Source organism: Dermacentor albipictus, chromosome 8 (genome assembly GCF_038994185.2).
Source record: "Dermacentor albipictus isolate Rhodes 1998 colony chromosome 8, USDA_Dalb.pri_finalv2, whole genome shotgun sequence".
NCBI lineage: Eukaryota > Metazoa > Arthropoda > Arachnida > Ixodida > Ixodidae > Dermacentor > Dermacentor albipictus.
The window spans coordinates 14590755-14614435 of record NC_091828.1 but is presented as its reverse complement, the minus strand read 5'-3'; the positions used below and the strand labels follow the sequence as shown (position 1 = coordinate 14614435).

Below are 23681 nucleotides of genomic sequence, written 5' to 3'. Positions count from 1 at the left end.
CTTTGTCTTCGATCATTGCTTTTCACCAGCTAACAAATGTTACACGTTGTACCTCGACGTACGAGGCGCTTGCATGTATTAGAAGTTTCTCGAATGTTATCCATTGTTCTATCCGTTGGCTGTTGTCATCAATGCTTCTTGTGATCTGATTGTATGCGCGACGCGTATTGCGTAGTACTCCTTGGAACCCAGGAGGACATTAGCGATTACACTGGAACCTTCGAACAGTCATGCATAAAAGCCGACGCGCTTGACTCGCAAACCTGATTTTCAGAGATCGCCAACTCTGCTACACGTCTCTCTGAAACTGTTTGCCACAGTATATCGCGAAATGAAAACACTCATACAGCTGCACTCAAATTTCCTATTATGTTTATCGTAATTATGATCGAATTTTTCTTGTTCGTTTCCCCTTTTTCCGGAGTCCAGCATCATTGACACTTAAATCTTTTTTTCTTGATTCCAGTTTTAGTCTTCTGACGAATCCGTTTTGCTTGTTTCTATTGTAATCATATGCTGTTAGTGTTGTTCTGAGTTTTGTATCTGTCAAGTCGTGGTTAGCATAAGTATGGCTTGTTCATAGATTTCTAACCCTTTTCCTTATCGGCCGGCAGAGTCACTTAGATAACGTTGTGCCCTTTGTGTCTTCACCCTTATGTTGCTTCGAGTTAAGAATACCTTGATAGTAAATGCATTGTCCTGTCTGTTTTTGAGTTGAGTCGTCTGCGTTGAGTCGTCTGCGCTGTTAAGCAATAACGAATACCAAGAATTTACTGGTTAACTACACTTCACATTAAAAGAAAAATAGGTATAAGTTGCAAAATGTAATAGCAATAGCGTGCTTTCATTTGACTTAACGAAATGCCCTGCATATCACGGATTCTCGCGCACTTTAGCGACCCCGAACTTGGAACAACTGCTTAGACCAGGGGCAAAAGTTGACGCCTTGGTAAGACGCCATCGGGAGTGAAATGCCGAACCGGTTGCCGCTTGAAGAAAAACTGGGCGCGCCGTCTTGGCGATCTACGACGTCATGCAATGCCACTAATCGACACCACGTCACAGCCTGTTTTGTTTCCTACGTCGAGACATTTGCGAAGGTGGCGCGTAACTTTAAGGAGGAAACCCGCGGGGCACTTTCCAAGTCGAGAGGCAATCGCTCTCTCCCTCCCCCAGCTGCTCGTCGCTTGCCGTCGAGCCCAGACCAAGGACGGCCACGCTCGCTCGACGCCGCTGTGTGCACCACCGCAAGTCTAGTCAACCAACGGTGAGTTTCGGTCGGCGTTGAACCACGGAGCGCGCTTCATGCGGTCAAGTAAAAACGGCGCTCCCATATGACTTTGCTTAAAACTTGAATGGTCTGCTTCAACTCGAGCGCTCATCCGCGAATATATCTATGCATTGAAGTCCCCAATGCGCTTTTTCTAAGCTTATGTGTCGAAACATATGGCGGCGAGTAACAATGATACATGAAGGCTTTCTAACTGCCTTACCAGTTTAATAGCAGGATGCACAGCGTTTTTTTTTCTGTGGTATTCTTAAAATTGCCACACGCATGAGCGTCAACTTCGAAGACGGGGAGGCGAGACCGGAGGAGCTTCCAAGGTTGAACCCGTCCCGTCGCTAGAGACGATAAGGTCTGCATTCACAAGCGTGGAGATTAGTTTAGCAAGCATCGCGATTGCCCTGACGTGCTCTTTCACAGAATGGGATCTGCCGCGTTTCTCACCGCAAGAGTGAGCTGAAAATGTTTGCGGGACAATACAAATAACGAAACCCCATGGAAAATAGAAAATTAAAAATGAAAGTGATTGATATATGTATTTTTTTTACTGTTCTCACTGTAATGCATGCAATATCTTTAATGGACGTCGAGATAAATGCTGCCTGAAACGTTGTTGTGGTTGGCATTAACGGGAAAATAGTTTTTGTATTAGGTTCATGGTCAGTCCTACAGAGACAGCAATATGTCGACTGCTGCCTAGGCGCCTCGTATAGATTTTTTGCGTTCTGCACACACCAGTCAAATGGCAACATATTCGCTTGTGCAGCACCAAGTGACATTTACACCTCCTATTTTCATTGCATTCGCTTGAGTGTTGATAAAGAAAGAGTGCAGCATCAAATTATTTGCTCAGAATAGAAGTCCGCTTTCGTGTAAAGTGCTATGGCTGATGTTGCAATAATGTCAAGCACAAAGACATAAACATTATCGACTGCCTCAAGCTGCAGCCAGTTTAGGACATAGGATTGCATCGAAATAACATGTGTTTTTCAGTGCGTTTCGTAAGAGCCTGCTTTGGCTAACGTCCACAACGAAGGTGCCCAGAAAATGATAAAGGACTTTTGCAATCGAAAAGGTTTGTGGACTTTGCGGCCTACGGAAGCTGATCAATGCACTATGCGATGAGTATTCTTAGACACGCCACCGTGTTTGGGGCAAAAGCATTGCGGCGCGGCGCAGTACGCAAGGCCGGAATGTGTGTTATACGTTCGCCTAAGCTGGCTATACTATGCTGAAGGCGTTCGCGTGTGGCAAATAGTTCCTGTTGTTCGCCGCGAACATTATGTAAGTTTACGGGACATTCACGTTATCGTATTTTAATGCTTTTTTCCTAAATTTCACGATTAAGACGAAAGCTAGATGGCTCATGGGTCGAAGACTGGACTGTCCACCGTTTAGCACCAAAATTCAATGACATCAAAATTCATGGTGCCACCGACGATCACTGGTGGCAGTAAAACCTGTGACCTTTGGTGTTAATTAAGGCAAATTACGGCACAGTTAATTCGGGTAGAATTAAAGCACAGGAACCGCGACCTATCAAGGCGAAGTTAATTAAAGTAGAGTTAACAGAGGCGCTCAAGCCCACGACCTTTGGTGGGAAAAAAACAATAAGAGTGACAACGAATTCAAATGAGAACGTCAAGTAATTTAATGAATGTCTGGTGCCTGCGCGAGCTTTCATCTACACGCTTTTAGATGAGGCTAAAGGGACTGTGAACTTTTAATAACTTATTCTTGCAATGATTTCTAACTCTTACGGCAAACAGAAATGGAACCTTCTATATCATTTATTATATCACTGACCACTACACATGCATTTGATTTGGAAACCAGCTCTCCCTCTTCGAACAGGATCTCTCGACTCGGCCTATATATTTGTGAGTCTACCTTTGCGCTCGCTTCTAAGACTCTGCACAGTACATGTCTTTCAGTGATAAAAATCACGCACCAACCATTGAGACGGTTCGTAACACTGCCATGTTGCAGGAGGGGCTCTATAGACGGCTGTAAAGATATAACTTGATAGCCCTGTAGACACATTAGTGCGTGCATGCTTCAAGCACGCGCAGTAACATTAATGAAAATGGCGAAGTAATTAGCAAGCTATAATAAAAAGATAGCAGTACATCAAGCTTTTGATAATCTTGGCAACTTTAATGCGATTAGTAGTCTTTCTTGTGATGGATGTGTAATTGGCGATTCTTTTTTTTATGCGTTCGGCGAAATCGCCTTGCAGGCGACTTCGCCGAATAGCAATGAGCAGACGCGAAGCTATGAAGTCAAGGCCGATATGGTCTCTAGGGCATTTAAACGTGTATTGTGTTCGCTTTCGCTGCAAAAGGAAGTCCTCGTGAAGATGAACTTCTCTCCAGTTTGTGCTGATCGCCTTCTTGTGTATTCGGCCAAAGGTTCTGCATGCCTTTCATGACGATCCAACCTCTGGTGCAACTTTAAAAATTTATTCACAGCATTTCACGTGCCAAAACCACTTTCTGGTTATGAGGCACGCCATAGTGAAGGACTCCAGAAATTTCGACCACCTGGGGTTCTGTAACGTGCACATAAATCTAAGTACACGGCTGTTTTCGCTTTTCGCCCCCATCGAAATGCAGCCGCCGTGATCGGGATTCGATCCAGCGACCTCATGCTTAGCAGCGCAACACCATAGCCACTAAGCAACCACTGCGGGTCTCCGGTGCACCTTGCATCCTCCAGTACGCTTGTGAGAATTGAGGAGAAGTATTACTGGCCGCGTCTAACCACCACTTGAGTTAAAGCAAGCCGTAACTGTCAGCGACGCAAGACAGAACTAAGGCCGTAGAGATTGCTACAACTAGTAGCACCTCCTTGCTGACGATTCCAAAAGATAGGGATGGACTTGCAGTTTTTCCGAAGTCAGCATCTGGAAATACGTGGATTGTCGTGGCCACCGACTACCTTACCTGCTATGAAATATAATTCAATGATCCTAATGAATACTAAGCTTATATCCGCGGCATGTTTCACTCTTGTTCTAGCAATCATTGTGTACCGGATGATTGGAAAGTGGGAAATCTTGTTCCAGTATTCAAAGCAGGTAACAAAAACTCCTCCTTAAACCACCGCCCCATTTCATTAACTAGTGTTCCTTGCAAAATCATGGAACATGTCATATACTCGCATATCATGAACTTTTTAGACTCGGTAAGCATTTTTCATCCGTCTCAACATGGTTTTCGTGAAGGGCTTTCATATGAAAAAGCAAATATGGGGTTTTACGTGCCAAAACCACTTTCTGATTATGAGGCACGCCGCAGTGGAGGACTCCGGAAATTTCTACCACCTGGGGTTCTTAGCGTGCACCTAAATCTAAGTACACGGGTGTTTTCGCATTTCGCCCCCATCGAAATTTTTTATTTATTTATTTATTTATTTCACAATACTGCAGGCCAATGTGGCCCAAGCAGGAGTGGAATTACAATGAAATGGGAAAAAGAATAGCACAGAAATAATTTCCAACAACATTTGCACGACAACATAATGCATCGGTTTCGCTGGGACGGTATTTATCATACACACGTAAAAAGAACAGCACATCAGTAATTTACAACAGTACTTGCACCAGAAATAACAGTTTGGCTACGTTGATATTTAAGACAGGTGTAGTTCAAAGGCTTCGTCAAAATTTTCAGCCTGACAAACAAACTCAGGTAGACTGTTCCAGTCCGAAACAGTGCGTGGGAAAAAACTCTGCTTAAAAGCCTCGGTTTCGACAAAAATTGGTTGTAGGGAGTGTTTGTGAGTGTTACGTGTTGGTCTTCTTGCGGTGGACTTTAAATATGGGGGTACCGATATATTTATTTTTCCAGACAAAATATTATGCAAGAGTTTTAGTCGACTGATTTTTCTGCGCGCAGCTAGGGTGGGAATGTTATGCGCAATCATGAGCTTAGTTGGAGAATCCAGCCTTTTATATTTATTAAATATAAATGTGATTGCTTTCCTTTGCAGGCGTTCTAAGCAGTGTATATCCTTCTTTGTGTGGGGATCCCATACAACGAATGCATACTCCAATTTAGGTCTGACAAGGGCATTGTATGCTTAAAGTTTAACATTCACCGTTGTCTTTGTAAGCTTCCTTTTTAAAAAAGATAGTTTGCAAAAACCTGTTGCGCAAATTGCAGAGTTGTGCGCTCCCCATGTCATATCACTAGAAAGAGTAATCCCTAAATACTTATATTGAGTTACTGCTTGAATGGATAGTGTAAGTGAACACGCTAGGATTAGTTTTCCGCGTTAAATTTATTAACACTGTTTTGTTAACGTCTAGTTCCATGTCCCATTCTGCGCACCAGCATTCAATGTGGCTGAGAGTTCGCTGTAAAAGCTTATGATCTTCATGACAGGTTATTTCTTTAAACACAATACAATCGTCCGCAAAAAGTTTAATAGACACTGAGTCAGGGATTACTTGCACTAAATCATTTACATATATAAGAAATAATGATGGCCCCAAAACACTCCCCTCGGGAACACCGGATGTAACGCTGAGCATCCTAGATACACTAGATTTTATTTCAACAAACTGCTTTCTATTAGTTAAATATGCTTCAACCCAATTGATAAGACATAGCGGCAATCCTAGGTTATTTAGTTTTCGAAGTAATTTACAGTGTGGAACCTTATCAAATGCTTTAGAAAATTTCAACAGAAGTATATCAATTTGCCCAGAACGATCTAGAGCTGCTAAAAAGTCGTGAATAGTTGTTACCAGTTGTGTCGTCGTGGACATTCCCTCCCGAAAGCCGTGTTGGTAAGGAGATAAGACGTTATTATCTGCTAAAAAGCACTGGATATTGTGAGCCACAATATGCTCTAGTAACTTGCAACAGACAGAAGTTAAAGAAATCGGCCTATAATTAGAAATTATTGACCTAATAAAGCGGCTGCCATGCCCAGGATTCGATCCTGCGACCTCGTGCTCAGCAGCCCAACACCATAGCCACTGAGCAACCACGGCGGCTAAAAGGCTTTCATATGAAACACAGCTAGCTATCTTTATTAATGATCTCCACGTTAATCTGGATAACAACGTTCAAAGCGATGACATCTTTCTAGACTACTCTGAAGCTTTTGACAAAATGCCTCATAACCGCTTGCTAATAAAATTATCCATATTGAACATGAGTCCTCAAGCAGTACAATAGGTAAAAGAATTCCTCACTAATCGTTCCCAGTTCGTCCTTGTCAATAACTTCTCCCCGAACCCCTCCCTGTCACTTCAGGCGTTCCTCAAGGCTCAGTCTTAGGACCACTTCTTTTCCTAATATACATTATCGATCTTCTGTTGTATGTACCTTGCCCTATTCGCATGTTCGCTGACGACTGTGTGACTTATCATACTGTGACTAACATCTCTGACCAAGCATCTCTCCAGAAAGACCTCACTAACGTGTGAGACTGGTGCAACCATTCGCAAATGTCCTTGAACCCTAACAAGTGCCAATTTATTTCGATTTCCTGCCGTCGTAATCCTGCACGCCAGAGTTAGATGAATGCGCGATATTGTACAGGCATAAGAATGAAGATACGCGTCTCATGGTAGAGGCATGGCATATCTATAATGGTGGAAGTGCGTGCGTGAGTCAGCCTTCGATTACTTTACATAAGGAAGAGATCAAGTACCTTAACAGTTATCTCACACGTAGGCCGGCACGTGTACCCTATTGACACGTGGTGTTTCCATTCCTTAGCATGCGCAGATGAGTTTTGTGTCGTCTTTCTTTTTTCGCCTCAGTGCCCCCTTCAGTTGATAGTCGGCGTTCGTGTTGTCCACTTCTCTACTCTTGTGTCCTATCTGCACCCCTCACTTGTATTTTGCATAATGAAGGTCAGGTGATTCCACCGGCCGGACCGCGGTCCTATCTAGTTCAAGCCGATGACAGCGTTCTGCAGCGCAACCAGCAGCACTTGCTCGCGACCAGGGAGCGATTAGCTTCATGCTCATCGGATGACAGCAAATCCGCTGAGAACCAACTGAAACCCAGCATGTCCCATCATCGCCACAGGACCCTGCAGCCACTGGTGCGACGGCACAGACTTCACCGCCAAAGTGGTCCACGTGACCCACAAGGCCACCCATGTGGTTAGCCTTTCAATAAATTACCGATGGCCAATAACAAACATTAAAAGGGGGGGATGTATCATATCAGGTATCAATACTTGCCTGTTATCAACAGCCGGTTCAGTGCAACGTGCTCCATTTCCCTCTCCGTTGTTAACTACTACCTTCTCTCCCCACGGCCCTGTAAATGTACGGACCGCAATAAACATGCATTCATTATTTCCTGAGTGCGTGCCGTTCATCGTCACGATACACTCCATAGGAACCTTCTCCGGTTGTACGGCGCACTTGCACACGTAGCTAAGCATGGGGCGTACGGAATTTGAAATCCACGCATATAAAATGGAATGACGACATCTTTTTACAGAAAGAGAGTGTGTATAGGTTCGTCTATAGCCCCTGTCTTAAGCGACATCTTTTTAGCTTCAACAGACAACCTGTTAAAGCAGTGATTATCAAGGACAAATGTGATGCAGATCTTTAGATTTGTGGATGACTTTTTAGTGTTGTTAGATTGTGGCAGTCCGGAACTGGAGACCCAGTCATCATTAGTATTGTCAGACTTTCAAACAGCCTTGCACCCTCTAACCCTGACTCACGAGCTTCCGGCCGATAACTGTTTAAGATTTTTAGACTTGCCGGATACTTTCTCATCGCGTCTTGTATGGTGGCAGTTCAAGCCAAGGGCTTTCAAACTCATCCTCTCCTACCATTCAGCTCACTCACAAGTAATAAAAAGAGGCATCGTTCCATCATGTCTAACCAACGCTCTTAACAAGTCATGTGTACATCTAGGGTGGTTGCAAGCGCTAGTCGGTAATTCATGATCAAAAATAACGTACAGCGTGAAGGACAAGGACAGCGATAGACGACGAGTCAGCGCTGTGTATGTCGTCTATCGCTGTCCTTGTCCTTCACGCTGTACGTTATTTTTGATCATGTGTACATCGGCTGCAACGCAGTTTTATTGTCAGGTCAGCCTAACCAGGGTCGAGCAGGCTCTTCAGAAACCAGGTGTGCTATCATTCCATATATTCACGGCGTATCTGACAATCTGAAAAAAGTTGGCAAACGATCTCGCGTTCGGGTTTTATTTTCCGCTCCGAAACGTCTTGGTTTGATGTGTGCTATGGTGAACGCAGGTCATCGGGAAAATAAACAGGTGTGCGCCGAAAAACGTGCTGAAGCATGTCGGATGTGTAAAGAAAGTAGTTTTTTCGGTTCCCTTGTCGTGTGGTTCATCATATGTCGGCCAAATGGGCAGATGTCTGAATGATAGATTGCATGAGCATCGCTATAAGATGGAAAACCAGCTCTCCGGTCACACAAGTGCGCAGTGTAAGGCCCGCAAGTGCATTCCAGATTTGGATAGAACCTGTGTTTTGGACAGAGGTGATGATCAGCTGACAAGGGAGGTACTGGAAGCGCTTGAGATGCGAAAGCGTGGCGATGATTGCATCAGTGAATGCTGAGTTTCATTTCGACAAAGGAAGTGGCGTATCTTGGGAGCGGCACTTAGGTGTTGTTCTGTATTGTGGTTTCCTTGTGCGATGCAGATGACGGGCCTGTTTCTTCTTGCCGTTTTGATCCTTGACAGCAGGTACTAATTCGTGTGTCAAACAATTGGCTGAGGCTTAGCTTGGTTAAGCCTAGTCAGATGCGAAGCATATTGGTGGCTAAACTTGGTAAGTACCTTGTCGCCGAGCCGCATACTGAGCACGTTGCTTGGCCAGACGTTCTTCCCGCTCTTCATCAGTCTCTGTAGCACGCCGCAACCTTCGCTTCTAATTCCAACGAGCAGCTCTGTCTCCAGGAGGCATCTCACCTCGTGAGTGTCTAGCAGAGGCAAGCGCAGCTGCTTATATACCGCCGCGACGCCGCGAGCGACGGCGCGAGTTGGAGCCCCGTTTCTCCTCTGTCGTGACGTCACGGTGTCACGTGGTCAGCCTTGAAGGCGTCGCCGCGAGCGACGGCGCGAGTTGGAGCCCCGTTTCTCCTCTGTCGTGACGTCACGGTGTCACGTGGTATTGAAGGCGACACCGCCGCGCCTGAGGAGCTGGGTTGAGCTCTCGAGCGACGGCGCGAGTTGGAGCCCCGTTTCTCCTCTGTCGTGACGTCACGGTGTCACGTGGTATTGAAGGCGACACCGCCGCGCCTGAGGAGCTCGGTTGAGCTCTAGTAATATGCTTCGCATAAAAATAAAACGCTCAGTTGTTAGTGCGTTAGTGTTAGTGCCAGTCTGGCTGGCATCCCGCAGGGCTTACAGGCCCCTTTGTGTGTGTGCGACTTTAGAAAAACCCTTTACTCGAACTGTCAAGCTCTACGGGAGAGACCGCATCAGCCACCCTTCCGCAACTAGACGCCGTTTCCCTGAACCAACGTCGACCTGCGGGTTGCCCCTTCGGAGGCGGGCTCGTGAACGATCACCGGGTGCAGGGGGGCCGTCGCCAAACAGCGTGCAACTCCGTGCATATCACGTGACGTTGACGTGCGCAAGACCTCACCTACGACTTTCGTGGGCCTACTTAAAGGGCCCCACTATGTACTTTTTTTTAACTTAATTCTCTTCTCGTATTCTTTCACGATCCATTAAATAAACCGTGCAAGTTTCGCACTAGAAATCGTCTCGACCTTGCCTGGTTGCCTTGGTCTACCGGAGGGCTGCAGCCCGCCGACAACGCCACGCTACCCAATAGTAACGTCGGTCGAGCTTCGATAACCAGGCGTCGCAGTAACTCGGCAGCGGTGAGATACGCTACCCTGGATAACGCAACACTTGCTGGTTCACTACCGTCGGCGTCGACGAGCGGCAGAAGTGGTCCGAGTTCGTGCGCGCGGCTGGACGCTTAGAATGGACCCTGTTGAAGAGCAGCCAGATTTGCTCATTTCGAGCATGCCTGGTATAAACAAAACAGACCGTGCTTAGAGCAGTCTGATTATCTTCTGCCAAAACTGCGCAACCCCAGGCTTGATGCTGTGCTGACTTTTACCCCACCTTGTGTCCTGCTTCCGAATATGCTTCATTCTCAAAGCGCCCTCTACGAATCGTTCGTACTACTTGTAGTAGTGTGTATGCATATTGATAGCTGTTGCTGGCCGCACTTTCCGAGTCTTTGATTGGTAGTGGATCCAATCAAAAGTAGTTGGCCACGTCTACTACGGCGGCGACTCCCGCCTGCAGGAAATAGTCGCCGCTGGAGGACTAAAACGGAGGCGATGATGACGGCGAGAACATCGCAAAGAAGGTGCAGAGGTAGCAGGCGAACTCGCAACACGAAGCTCGCCCGTCGGCGAGCGCGCAGGCCTCCGTACGTCACAATATTGTGCGATCAGGGGCCCAGCAGTGTTTACATTTCTTTCATGGCCATCTCCTTGCTCTCTGAAACCTAAACTTGAGCTGGTCGCTACAAACAAGAGTCCAAGTAATTACCTGTCGTGCTCTGGAGCAAATGATGTTTCGTGCCGTGATTACTGGGTCATTAGCTACTTCTTGCAGTGGAAAAACCAAGATGGAAAATTTTTGTGTTAGTACTCTTTTAAAGGGTGACTTCGGCGATTTTTCGAGGTCCACTGAGCTTAATATGATTTGGAATATACGTTCTCATTTGCACTATAATTATCTGCGCCAAATAATATGGCTGCAAGTCATTTAGGTTTCCTTAAATGAATTTTCAAGATTGGTTGCGTTTTCTGCTCATGATTTTTTATTGGCCACCCTGTGCTTCTGACGTCAGAGACTACACCACCACTGTCGGGGAAATCGCCGCTGTCCAGTTTGCAAAATCTGGGAAAGATTCTCGTGTTGTCGGGAGACATCATCAGCTTTGCTTCTGTGGTGTTAGCGACACCTGTACGGCGTGTTTAGCACGCGTTAGACGTGTTTACATTATAGCAGTCTAGGTTCAGGTGTCATCGACTAATCGTGACGTCACGCAAAGCAGCTAGCTGTCTCAGTTTCAATATCTCGTTTTTTGAATAATTAAAAGTACTGTTGAATTTCTAAGCAAACTGAACCATCCTAGAGGGGACAGGACTGTGAGTGCCATTTGAGAATGACAATATCCTAATATGGTTAGAAAAACGCCAGAGTTGCCGTTTAAGAGGTTTTTTTCGTTGTTGTGAATCGGCACATTGCCGCTGGCACTTACCTAGTTACCCAAGTTGGCGTCAACGACGTTCATTGAAGAGCGGCACACGCATACTGGCACATACCTAAGTTGGCACCAAAGATGGCCATTGAAGACCAGCACAGACCGTGTAGCACATACGCAGTGTGCGTAAATAGTTTCCTCGTGAACTGGTACCTACTCAGTCGTGCGTCGTCTACAGTGGATCATGTCGGCGCGAAGGAGGTTCGTTGAAGAGCGGCACGAACGCACACAGTGGCACATACTCAGTGATCTAAGTAGTCGGATTGTTGGTTTCGAATATTCTTACCTAGTTAGTGTGGACTGCATGACACCTGCCAAACCTGTGTGCGTTTCGAGTTTGGCGTCCTTGAGCCTCAGCCGAGATGTGCATAAATCACTTTATTTTTTTCAGAAGCGCCAGGCAACTCTGCGCTTTTACTATGAACGATACCATGATGCACCACTTCCATTCTCCAAATGGATTATATCCTGGCATTCTTTTTTCTGTAGCCACAATCCAGCAGCGTTTACAAGATTAAAAGAAACTTAAGCACGCACAGCTACTAACATGCGTCAACGGAGGCACGCTGAGCATCACCAGGCGGCTCCACTATCGGCTGTGAAAAAGCGCCACCACAGCTTTATTTTGCGCTTGTTGAGAGAGGGCGACTTTCCTTCACTAAAAGGAAACTCTACGCCCAACAACACTGTACCCACCGGGGGCAAGCAACTACCTCTTTGCGGAAAAAGCGCGCCGTTTCGCACAACCCATTACACGCCGAAAGTCCAAACAGCTATCATATAGTCACAACCAAACAAATTAAGCGGCCCCGCAGTGTACTTCACCCTTTCTTGACATTTCGTTCTCACACATGTTCCAAATTAATCGTTCAAATTTTGCAACGCAATATCGTAGAGACGCGCATAGAATATAGGCGCAAAGCTACATCATCAAGGCGGTGATGGTTAGAGTCGCTTTTAAATACGTAAGCATTTCTATGCTTACCGAATGAGAAAACCGTCCGACCGTCCGTTACGTAAGCCGAACGCTTGTAAGATAGGGCCTGCCGAAGCAAGCGAATTCACATTCGCGCAACCACTCGCTTCAACGCAAACTAAGCGGCGAAAATAAGAAAGGGGCTGGCAGATGGAATGGCACATTGTGGTATAAACTTTTTTAAAACAGGGTTGAAGTACCTCAGACAGACTGGCCAACGTTTCGATAGGTGGACCTATCTTCGTCAAAGGCGGCCTCGTCATCCTCGGCGTGTTAGTTTTAAAGGGTTAGTGCAGTGACGTCACGTGCGGGTGTTGTCGCTGGCGGCTGGTTTTAAAGAGAGAGATTAGAAGAGGGAACCGGCGCTGCCGTCCGACGTCTGTGAGCCTCATTCTCAAGACGAAGGGACAAGAGCGTGAGAGTGGGCACGCGGGGAGGAAAGAAAAGAAATAGAAGCAGAAAAAAGGGGAAAAGAAGGGAAAAAAAAAGCAGGGGGGTGCCAGGGCCGTACCAAGACACAACAAAGGGGGGGGGGGGGGTGAAAGAAAAAGAAAGAGAAAAATTAAATCTTTAAGAAATACGGGGGCTGGGGAGCGTGTTGGGGATGCGAAGGGTTAGGAGGTAATCCGGGGGAGTCGTTGGCGGCATGTTTTTGAGGCATTAGAACGGCCGGTCAAGCAATAGGTCGAGTAATTTTGAAATAGTTAAGGTGGCGACGGGGAGTCTGCGGTGCAATGGTGGGTTGACTGAAAGGCAGCGGCATGGTCTTTCAAGGGGCACTGCCCCACGCGCTTAACGTAGGTGTCGTTACGGCGGCATCCAGAAGGCGATGGTTGAGGCGCCGAAGAAGGCATATTGACTTCGGAATGTGTTGTCGAGGGGGTTTCAAAAAAAAAAGAAAGGACTAAAAAAGGGGTAAGGGGGAAGGGGGGGGCGAAATCGGTATAGCAAACAGGAGGGCGACGCGTGCAGAAGCGGGCGCGGGCAAGTGTACATGGAAGAAGGGGATCGTAGTACACTTGGTATAGACGTAAAATCCTGAAAGAGTACATTGAATTGAGTAGTAGGCAGGAAATTTTTTTTTTCTTTTTCCCTTCCTCCTATCTCCCCCTCTCCCCCTTTTTCCTCCGAAATGAAAGAGTAGGTGAGGTTAAGAATTAAAGTTGGCTGGTGGCCTAATGTGTTTTGTGTATTGGTTGATGATATGAGAGTTTCAGATTTAAGTTACAGCTTTTAAAGATTCTAAGTTGCCGCGTGCCAAATTAATTCCTGTCGGGTGTAGGCAATTAAACTTGTGTATGAGGTATGATTCCGTGTACTTCCTTTACACGGAATCAGTACACGGAATCATACCTCATACACAAGTTTAATTGCCTACACCCGACAGGAATTAATTTGGCACGCGGCAACTTAGAATCTTTAAAAGCTGTAACTTAAATCTGAAACTCTCATATCATCAACCAATACACAAAACACATTAGGCCACCAGCCAACTTTAATTCTTAACCTCACCTACTCTTTCATTTCGGAGGAAAAAGGGGGAGAGGGGGAGATAGGAGGAAGGGAAAAAGAAAAAAAAAATTTCCTGCCTACTACTCAATTCAATGTACTCTTTCAGGATTTTACGTCTATACCAAGTGTACTACGATCCCCTTCTTCCATGTACACTTGCCCGCGCCCGCTTCTGCACGCGTCGCCCTCCTGTTTGCTATACCGATTTCGCCCCCCCCCTTCCCCCTTACCCCTTTTTTAGTCCTTTCTTTTTTTTTTTTGAAACCCCCTCGACAACACATTCCGAAGTCAATATGCCTTCTTCGGCGCCTCAACCATCGCCTTCTGGATGCCGCCGTAACGACACCTACGTTAAGCGCGTGGGGCAGTGCCCCTTGAAAGACCATGCCGCTGCCTTTCAGTCAACCCACCATTGCACCGCAGACTCCCCGTCGCCACCTTAACTATTTCAAAATTACTCGACCTATTGCTTGACCGGCCGTTCTAATGCCTCAAAAACATGCCGCCAACGACTCCCCCGGATTACCTCCTAACCCTTCGCATCCCCAACACGCTCCCCAGCCCCCGTATTTCTTAAAGATTTAATTTTTCTCTTTCTTTTTCTTTCACCCCCCCCCCCCCCTTTGTTGTGTCTTGGTACGGCCCTGGCACCCCCCTGCTTTTTTTTTCCCTTCTTTTCCCCTTTTTTCTGCTTCTATTTCTTTTCTTTCCTCCCCGCGTGCCCACTCTCACGCTCTTGTCCCTTCGTCTTGAGAATGAGGCTCACAGACGTCGGACGGTAGCGCCGGTTCCCTCTTGTAATCTCTCTCTTTAAAACCAGCCGCCAGCGACAACACCCGCACGTGACGTCACTGCACTAACCCTTTAAAACTAACACGCCGAGGATGACGAGGCCGCCTTTGACGAAGATAGGTCCACCTATCGAAACGTTGGCCAGCCTGTCTGAGGTACTTCAACCCTGTTTTAAAAAAGTTTATACCAAAGCGGCGAAAATGCAGCGTACAGGAAACTATCAGCAGTTGGCGCTCTCTGTGTCCATCGCCGATCGCTTTCCAGATGGGGCCTGCCGCAGCAAGCGAATTCACATTTGTGCTGCCTCTCGCTTCAACGCAAACTATTTATTTATTTATTTATTTATTTATTTATTTATTTATTTATTTATTTATTTATTTATTACAGAACCCACAGCGCCAGTGTGGCATTACAGTGGGGGGGGGGGGGGGGGTCATATAGTATATACAAGGAACAGTACAAGTCATTTCATAATAAATGCTAAATAATTTACAGCACAACATATACATCCCGAGAAACACAACTTCAGTCAATAACAGAATATATCTTAATGAAGAAAAAGAAAGATACATCTTCAGACAGCATTGGTCCTTAGAGCACAACTTCATTCATCAAAAGAACATGTTATGACAAGGAAGAAAAAAATGCATCGTTAGACAGAATTGTTACAGATTCCTGCGGTAACCTGTTCCAGTTCGAAATCGTCCTGGGGAAAAAAGACATTCTTAGCATTTCGGTTTTGCATTTTATTTCTCTTACCTTATTCACATGATCTAGACGTAAAGATACATAATCAGGCCTAAGTATGTACTTGTCGCGTTCAATACCAGTTCTAGAATGAAATATGTTATGAAAGAACTTTAACCTGAGTGATTTTTTTCGTTCCTCTAATAGTTCCCAGCCAAGATTCTCTTTCGCACGTGATACGCTGAAATGCCTAGAGTAATTACGGAACACAAAACGAGCCGCTAAATTTTGCACTCGTTCTAACTTTTGTATGTCACCCTTTAGCCAAGGGTCCCATACAGTGCAAGCATAATCGAGGACAGATCTAACATTCGTGTGATACAGGAGTTGCTTAGTTTCCGTAGGAAAATGTTTTGCATTTCGTCGCAAGAAACCTAGTACCCTACACGCCTTGGCTGAAGCGTATTCAATATGTCGGTGCCATGACAGATTGGAGGTAAAAAAAACACCAAGATATTTGAACTCGGATACAGATGACAGCTGTTGAGTGCTTATATTGTATTTATATTGATGAGGAATACGTTTTCTTGTAAAAGACAGGTGATCAGTTTTCTGCAAATTTATGCGCATGCCCCAATTTTTGCTCCAATCTGTAACCTTGTTCAGGTCCTCTTGTAAGGCAAGACAATCATTTTCATTATGAATAACTCTGTACAACACACAATCATCTGCGAATAAACGTATAGAAGATGAAATATCAACACATATGTCATTCATGTAGATTAAATATAGGAGAGGGCCCAGGACGGATCCCTGTGGCACTCCTGATGTTACCTCAATGTCATCCGAGTGTTCGCTGTTTAAAACTACTTTCTGGTGCCTTGAGCTTAAATATTCCTTAATCCAAGCAATAACTGATGTGTTTAAATTATACCATGATAACTTCTCTACTAATAAATCGTGGGGAACAACATCAAAAGCTTTCTCAAAATCGAGAAAAACTGAATCAACAGAGCAGCCGTTATCTAATGCACTTGCTATATCATGTGTTAGTTCTGTTAGCTGGGTAACGCAGGAAAAACCTGTACGAAATCCGTGTTGCTGAGGACTTAGAAGGGAGTGTCTGTTTAAGTGGTTTATAATGCTAGTAAAAAGGATATGTTCAAACACTTTGCAAACAATACATGTCAAAGATATGGGTCGATAATTGAATACACTGTTACGGGGTCCAGACTTGTGCACAGGGACAACATTTGCAGATTTCCAATCATCAGGTAAGGCACTTTCTCGTAATGATTTATCAAAAATAACGCGAAGATAATTTGACACAGAGTGAGCACACGAGGATAGTAAGGCAACAGGTAAGCCATCAGGTCCGCAAGCCTTACCAACGTCCAGCCGCTTTAGTACCAGTTCAATTCCCCTCTGGTCAATCAAAATGTCTTCCATTGGTTCACCACCCATTTTGCCAAAATTCGTATTCATTTTGCTGCTGTTTCCATGTGCAGAGAACACCGAAGCAAAGAATGAGTTGAAGCATTTTGCTTTAGCCAGATTTTCGTGAACAACGATGCCAGCATCGTCTAAGGGGGGAATTGATAAGTCGTCCTTTCTATTCATTTTGATAAGCTTCCAGAATACTTTAGGCTGGTGTTTAATTCGCGAGGGGAAAGAGCCGAAAAACTTTTCCTTGGCCTGTTTCACTGCAATTTTCATTTCTTTTGTAAGGTGATGCAATTTAACTTTTCTTGTGGCCGACTGGTTCATTTTGAAGCTAGCGTAAGCATTCTGCCTTCGCTTGGCGATTTTGCGTACTTCCTTCGTATACCATGGCTTACTTTTGCCACGCCGTGACGTCATCAACCACGATGGAACGTATCGTTCCCGCAATTCAAAGATTTTGCTTTTAAATATGCGCCACAGTTCATGCACGTCATTAGATTCTGATAAGGTTTCAAAGACATCGTAATATGCGTCTAGTGCTCGACATATGTCAAGTGTACGGGCTTTTTTGTAAGCATATATGCGTCGCTGGCCGCAGTTAACAATTTTGGCGTATGTGAGGTGCATGTTACAAACGACAGCGTTATGATCCCCTATTCCAGGTACTATTATTGTAGAGTGCACTACCGTGGGAAGGTTAGTGAATAGCAAATCTAATATATTATTTCCTCGAGTAGGCTCTAGCACCATTTGAGATAATGCGAAGGAGTGGCATATCCTTATCATTTCTTTACTCGACGCATTTCCTAAGTTACCTGTAATGCTTTGACGGGACCAATCAATTTCAGGTAAGTTAAAGTCACCACCTATGAATAAGATATCGGCGTCTATTGTCTCCAAGGTATCAGACAGGTCACTCAGTACTTTAACCGGGCTTCCAGGTGGGCGATAAAACGAACACAATGCAAGAGATTTCCCGTTCTGTAACCTAAGTTGAACCCATACTGACTCAATTTGGCCAACATCAACGTCCAGCTTCCGGGAGTCGACTGCCTCATGAATTAATATAAAAACGCCTCCTCCACGACGACCGCGATCCTTCCTATAACAGACGTAGCCTTCGGGAAATACTTCGGTATCACCTACATCGCCGTCCAGCCACGACTCGGTTCCAATTACTGCAGTTGGCTTCGCAATTTCCAGAAGACTGAAAAAGTCGTCGGTTTTGTTGCGAATACTTCTGCAGTTTACTACAAGTATTGTGAAAGCGGAGTACTGTGGCCGTGCCTGTCAAGCAGACCATACAACCTGTTTGAGCGATTCATCATATACATACTTCGTCTTGTTTAAGTATAGTGTGTCGTACTTTAGGTTTACCTTATCGCCTTCTGTTCGGTGCTCCTTCGCGTACTCCCACAGCTGTTTCCTTTTTTTCCGCACACCTTCCGAAAAATCTTCCGATATGCTAATTTTTGTTGCCTTCAACTTTTTTGCATTTGCCATTACAGCCTGCTTGTCTTTGAACGTGGTAAATTTGACGTTTATAGGTCGCTTTTTTCCGGACTGGTACCTTCCAAGGCGGTGGGCTCTTTCAATGTTTACAGCGTCACATTCCAATGTAGACCGACAGATTTCCAAAACGCGTTTTTCAGGAACTTGATACTTTTCATGTTCTTCGTTGTCTTGGACCCCATAGAAAAGCAAGTTGTTCCTTCTGCTCCGGTTCTCGAGATCGTCTACCTTGTTAACAAGGGATTCCAGCTTGGCTTCTTGCAGTTCACTAATTTCTTTGCACTCCCTGACAGTATTCTGCAGTTCCTCTAGCTTAGTTATTTGCGATTCGAGTTTAGTCATGCGCGCGGTAAGGTCACACATTGCCTTTTTATTATCAGCTTGATATTGTTCAATAGCGTTTAGCTTACTCTTTATCTCTTTCTGTCCATTCAAAAGCTGCTTTAGAATGTCGTCTCCGGGACCTGGGTTTCTTTGAACATCGCCGCATAAGAGCAATAACAAAAGATAAAAAGCGGCGAGAATGCAGCGTACACGAAACTATCAGCAGTTGGCGCTCTCTGTGTCCATCGCCGATCGCTTTCCAGATGGGGCCTGCCGCAGCAAGCAAATTCACATTTGTGCTGCCTCTCGCTTCAACGCAAACTAAGCGGCGAAAATGCAGCGTACACGAAACTATCAGCGGTTGGCGCTCTCTGTGTCCATCGCCGATCGCTTTCCAGATGGGGCCTGCCGCTGCAAGCGAATTCACATTTGTGCTGCCTCTCGCTTCAACGCAAACTAAGCGGCGAGAATGCAGCGTACACGAAACTATCAGCGGTTGGCGCTCTCTGTGTCCATCGCCGATCGCTTTCCAGATGGGGCCTGCCGCAGCAAGCAAATTCACATTTGTGCTGCCTCTCGCTTCAACGCAAACCAAGCGGCGAAAATGCAGCGTACACGAAACTATCAGCGGTTGGCGCTCTCTGTGTCCATCGCCGATCGCTTTCCAGATGGGGCCTGCCGCAGCAAGCAAATTCACATTTGTGCTGCCTCTCGCTTCAACGCAAACTAAGCGGCGAAAATGCAGCGTACACGAAACTATCAGCGGTTGGCGCTCTCTGTGTCCATCGCCGATCGCTTTCCAGATGGGGCCTGCCGCAGCAAGCAAATTCACATTTGTGCTGCCTCTCGCTTCAACGCAAACTAAGCGGCGAGAATGCAGCGTACACGAAACTATCAGCGGTTGGCGCTCTCTGTGTCCATCGCCGATCGCTTTCCAGATGGGGCCTGCCGCTGCAAGCGAATTCACATTTGTGCTGCCTCTCGCTTCAACGCAAACTAAGCGGCGAAAATGCAGCGTACACGAAACTATCAGCAGTTGGCGCTCTCTGTGTCCATCGCCGATCGCTTTCCAGATGGGGCCTGCCGCAGCAAGCAAATTCACATTTGTGCTGCCTCTCGCTTCAACGCAAACTAAGCGGCGAAAATGCAGCGTACACGAAACTATCAGCGGTTGGCGCTCTCTGTGTCCATCGCCGATCGCTTTCCAGATGGGGCCTGCCGCAGCAAGCAAATTCACATTTGTGCTGCCTCTCGCTTCAACGCAAACTAAGCGGCGAAAATGCAGCGTACACGAAACTATCAGCGGTTGGCGCTCTCTGTGTCCATCGCCGATCGCTTTCCAGATGGGGCCTGCCGCTGCAAGCGAATTCACATTTGTGCTGCCTCTCGCTTCAACGCAAACTAAGCGGCGAGAATGCAGCGTACACGAAACTATCAGCGGTTGGCGCTCTCTGTGTCCATCGCCGATCGCTTTCCAGATGGGGCCTGCCGCTGCAAGCGAATTCACATTTGTGCTGCCTCTCGCTTCAACGCAAACTAAGCGGCGAGAATGCAGCGTACACGAAACTATCAGCGGTTGGCGCTCTCTGTGTCCATCGCCGATCGCTTTCCAGATGGGGCCTGCCGCAGCAAGCAAATTCACATTTGTGCTGCCTCTCGCTTCAACGCAAACTAAGCGGCGAGAATGCAGCGTACACGAAACTATCAGCGGTTGGCGCTCTCTGTGTCCATCGCCGATCGCTTTCCAGATGGGGCCTGCCGCAGCAAGCAAATTCACATTTGTGCTGCCTCTCGCTTCAACGCAAACTAAGCGGCGAAAATGCAGCGTACACGAAACTATCAGCAGTTGGCGCTCTCTGTGTCCATCGCCGATCGCTTTCCAGATGGGGCCTGCCGCAGCAAGCAAATTCACATTTGTGCTGCCTCTCGCTTCAACGCAAACTAAGCGGCGAAAATGCAGCGTACACGAAACTATCAGCGGTTGGCGCTCTCTGTGTCCATCGCCGATCGCTTTCCAGATGGGGCCTGCCGCTGCAAGCGAATTCACATTTGTGCTGCCTCTCGCTTCAACGCAAACTAAGCGGCGAAAATGCAGCGTACACGAAACTATCAGCAGTTGGCGCTCTCTGTGTCCATCGCCGATCGCTTTCCAGATGGGGCCTGCCGCAGCAAGCAAATTCACATTTGTGCTGCCTCTCGCTTCAACGCAAACTAAGCGGCGAAAATGCAGCGTACACGAAACTATCAGCGGTTGGCGCTCTCTGTGTCCATCGCCGATCGCTTTCCAGATGGGGCCTGCCGTAGCAAGCGAATTCACATTTGTGCTGCCTCTCGCTTCAACGCAAACTAAGCGGCGAGAATGCAGCGTACACGAAACTATCAGCGGTTGGCGCTCTCTGTGTCCATCGCCGATCGCTTTCCAGATGGGGCCTGCCGCAGCAAGCAAATTCACATTTGTGCTGCCTCTCGCTTCAACGCAAACTAAGCGGCGAGAATGCAGCGTACACGAAACTATCAGCGGTTGGCGCTCTCTGTGTCCATCGCCGATCGCTTTCCAGATGGGGCCTGCCGCTGCAAGCGAATTCACATTTGTGCTGCCTCTCGCTTCAACGCAAACTAAGCGGCGAGAATGCAGCGTACACGAAACTATCAGCGGTTGGCGCTCTCTGTGTCCATCGCCGATCGCTTTCCAGATGGGGCCTGCCGCAGCAAGCAAATTCACATTTGTGCTGCCTCTCGCTTCAACGCAAACTAAGCGGCGAGAATGCAGCGTACACGAAACTATCAGCGGTTGGCGCTCTCTGTGTCCATCGCCGATCGCTTTCCAGATGGGGCCTGCCGCAGCAAGCAAATTCACATTTGTGCTGCCTCTCGCTTCAACGCAAACTAAGCGGCGAAAATGCAGCGTACACGAAACTATCAGCAGTTGGCGCTCTCTGTGTCCATCGCCGATCGCTTTCCAGATGGGGCCTGCCGCTGCAAGCAAATTCACATTTGTGCTGCCTCTCGCTTCAACGCAAACTAAGCGGCGAGAATGCAGCGTACACGAAACTATCAGCAGTTGGCGCTCTCTGTGTCCATCGCCGATCGCTTTCCAGATGGGGCCTGCCGCAGCAAGCAAATTCACATTTGTGCTGCCTCTCGCTTCAACGCAAACTAAGCGGCGAAAATGCAGCGTACACGAAACTATCAGCAGTTGGCGCTCTCTGTGTCCATCGCCGATCGCTTTCCAGATGGGGCCTGCCGCAGCAAGCAAATTCACATTTGTGCTGCCTCTCGCTTCAACGCAAACTAAGCGGCGAGAATGCAGCGTACACGAAACTATCAGCAGTTGGCGCTCTCTGTGTCCATCGCCGATCGCTTTCCAGATGGGGCCTGCCGCTGCAAGCAAATTCACATTTGTGCTGCCTCTCGCTTCAACGCAAACTAAGCGGCGAAAATGCAGCGTACACGAAACTATCAGCGGTTGGCGCTCTCTGTGTCCATCGCCGATCGCTTTCCAGATGGGGCCTGCCGCTGCAAGCGAATTCACATTTGTGCTGCCTCTCGCTTCAACGCAAACTAAGCGGCGAGAATGCAGCGTACACGAAACTATCAGCGGTTGGCGCTCTCTGTGTCCATCGCCGATCGCTTTCCAGATGGGGCCTGCCGCAGCAAGCAAATTCACATTTGTGCTGCCTCTCGCTTCAACGCAAACTAAGCGGCGAGAATGCAGCGTACACGAAACTATCAGCGGTTGGCGCTCTCTGTGTCCATCGCCGATCGCTTTCCAGATGGGGCCTGCCGCAGCAAGCAAATTCACATTTGTGCTGCCTCTCGCTTCAACGCAAACTAAGCGGCGAGAATGCAGCGTACACGAAACTATCAGCGGTTGGCGCTCTCTGTGTCCATCGCCGATCGCTTTCCAGATGGGGCCTGCCGCAGCAAGCAAATTCACATTTGTGCTGCCTCTCGCTTCAACGCAAACTAAGCGGCGAGAATGCAGCGTACACGAAACTATCAGCGGTTGGCGCTCTCTGTGTCCATCGCCGATCGCTTTCCAGATGGGGCCTGCCGCTGCAAGCAAATTCACATTTGTGCTGCCTCTCGCTTCAACGCAAACTAAGCGGCGAGAATGCAGCGTACACGAAACTATCAGCGGTTGGCGCTCTCTGTGTCCATCGCCGATCGCTTTCCAGATGGGGCCTGCCGCAGCAAGCAAATTCACATTTGTGCTGCCTCTCGCTTCAACGCAAACTAAGCGGCGAAAATGCAGCGTACACGAAACTATCAGCGGTTGGCGCTCTCTGTGTCCATCGCCGATCGCTTTCCAGATGGGGCCTGCCGCAGCAAGCAAATTCACATTTGTGCTGCCTCTCGCTTCAACGCAAACTAAGCGGCGAAAATGCAGCGTACACGAAACTATCAGCGGTTGGCGCTCTCTGTGTCCATCGCCGATCGCTTTCCAGATGGGGCCTGCCGCTGCAAGCGAATTCACATTTGTGCTGCCTCTCGCTTCAACGCAAACTAAGCGGCGAGAATGCAGCGTACACGAAACTATCAGCGGTTGGCGCTCTCTGTGTCCATCGCCGATCGCTTTCCAGATGGGGCCTGCCGCTGCAAGCGAATTCACATTTGTGCTGCCTCTCGCTTCAACGCAAACTAAGCGGCGAGAATGCAGCGTACACGAAACTATCAGCGGTTGGCGCTCTCTGTGTCCATCGCCGATCGCTTTCCAGATGGGGCCTGCCGCAGCAAGCAAATTCACATTTGTGCTGCCTCTCGCTTCAACGCAAACTAAGCGGCGAGAATGCAGCGTACACGAAACTATCAGCGGTTGGCGCTCTCTGTGTCCATCGCCGATCGCTTTCCAGATGGGGCCTGCCGCAGCAAGCAAATTCACATTTGTGCTGC

The 23681-nt window shown here is 47.3% G+C and overlaps 1 protein-coding gene across 1 annotated transcript in view; it reads left to right on the top strand.

The window, feature by feature from the left end:
- The first annotated feature begins 1213 nt into the window (after positions 1 to 1213).
- Positions 1214 to 23681, top strand: part of LOC135896655 (phenoloxidase-activating factor 2-like) — a 101814-nt gene continuing 79346 nt past the window's right edge. Inside the window, exon 1 of the mRNA XM_065425135.2 lies at positions 1214 to 1267. The gene's annotated coding sequence lies outside the window, so the exon portion shown is untranslated. The remainder of the gene's footprint in view (positions 1268 to 23681) is intronic.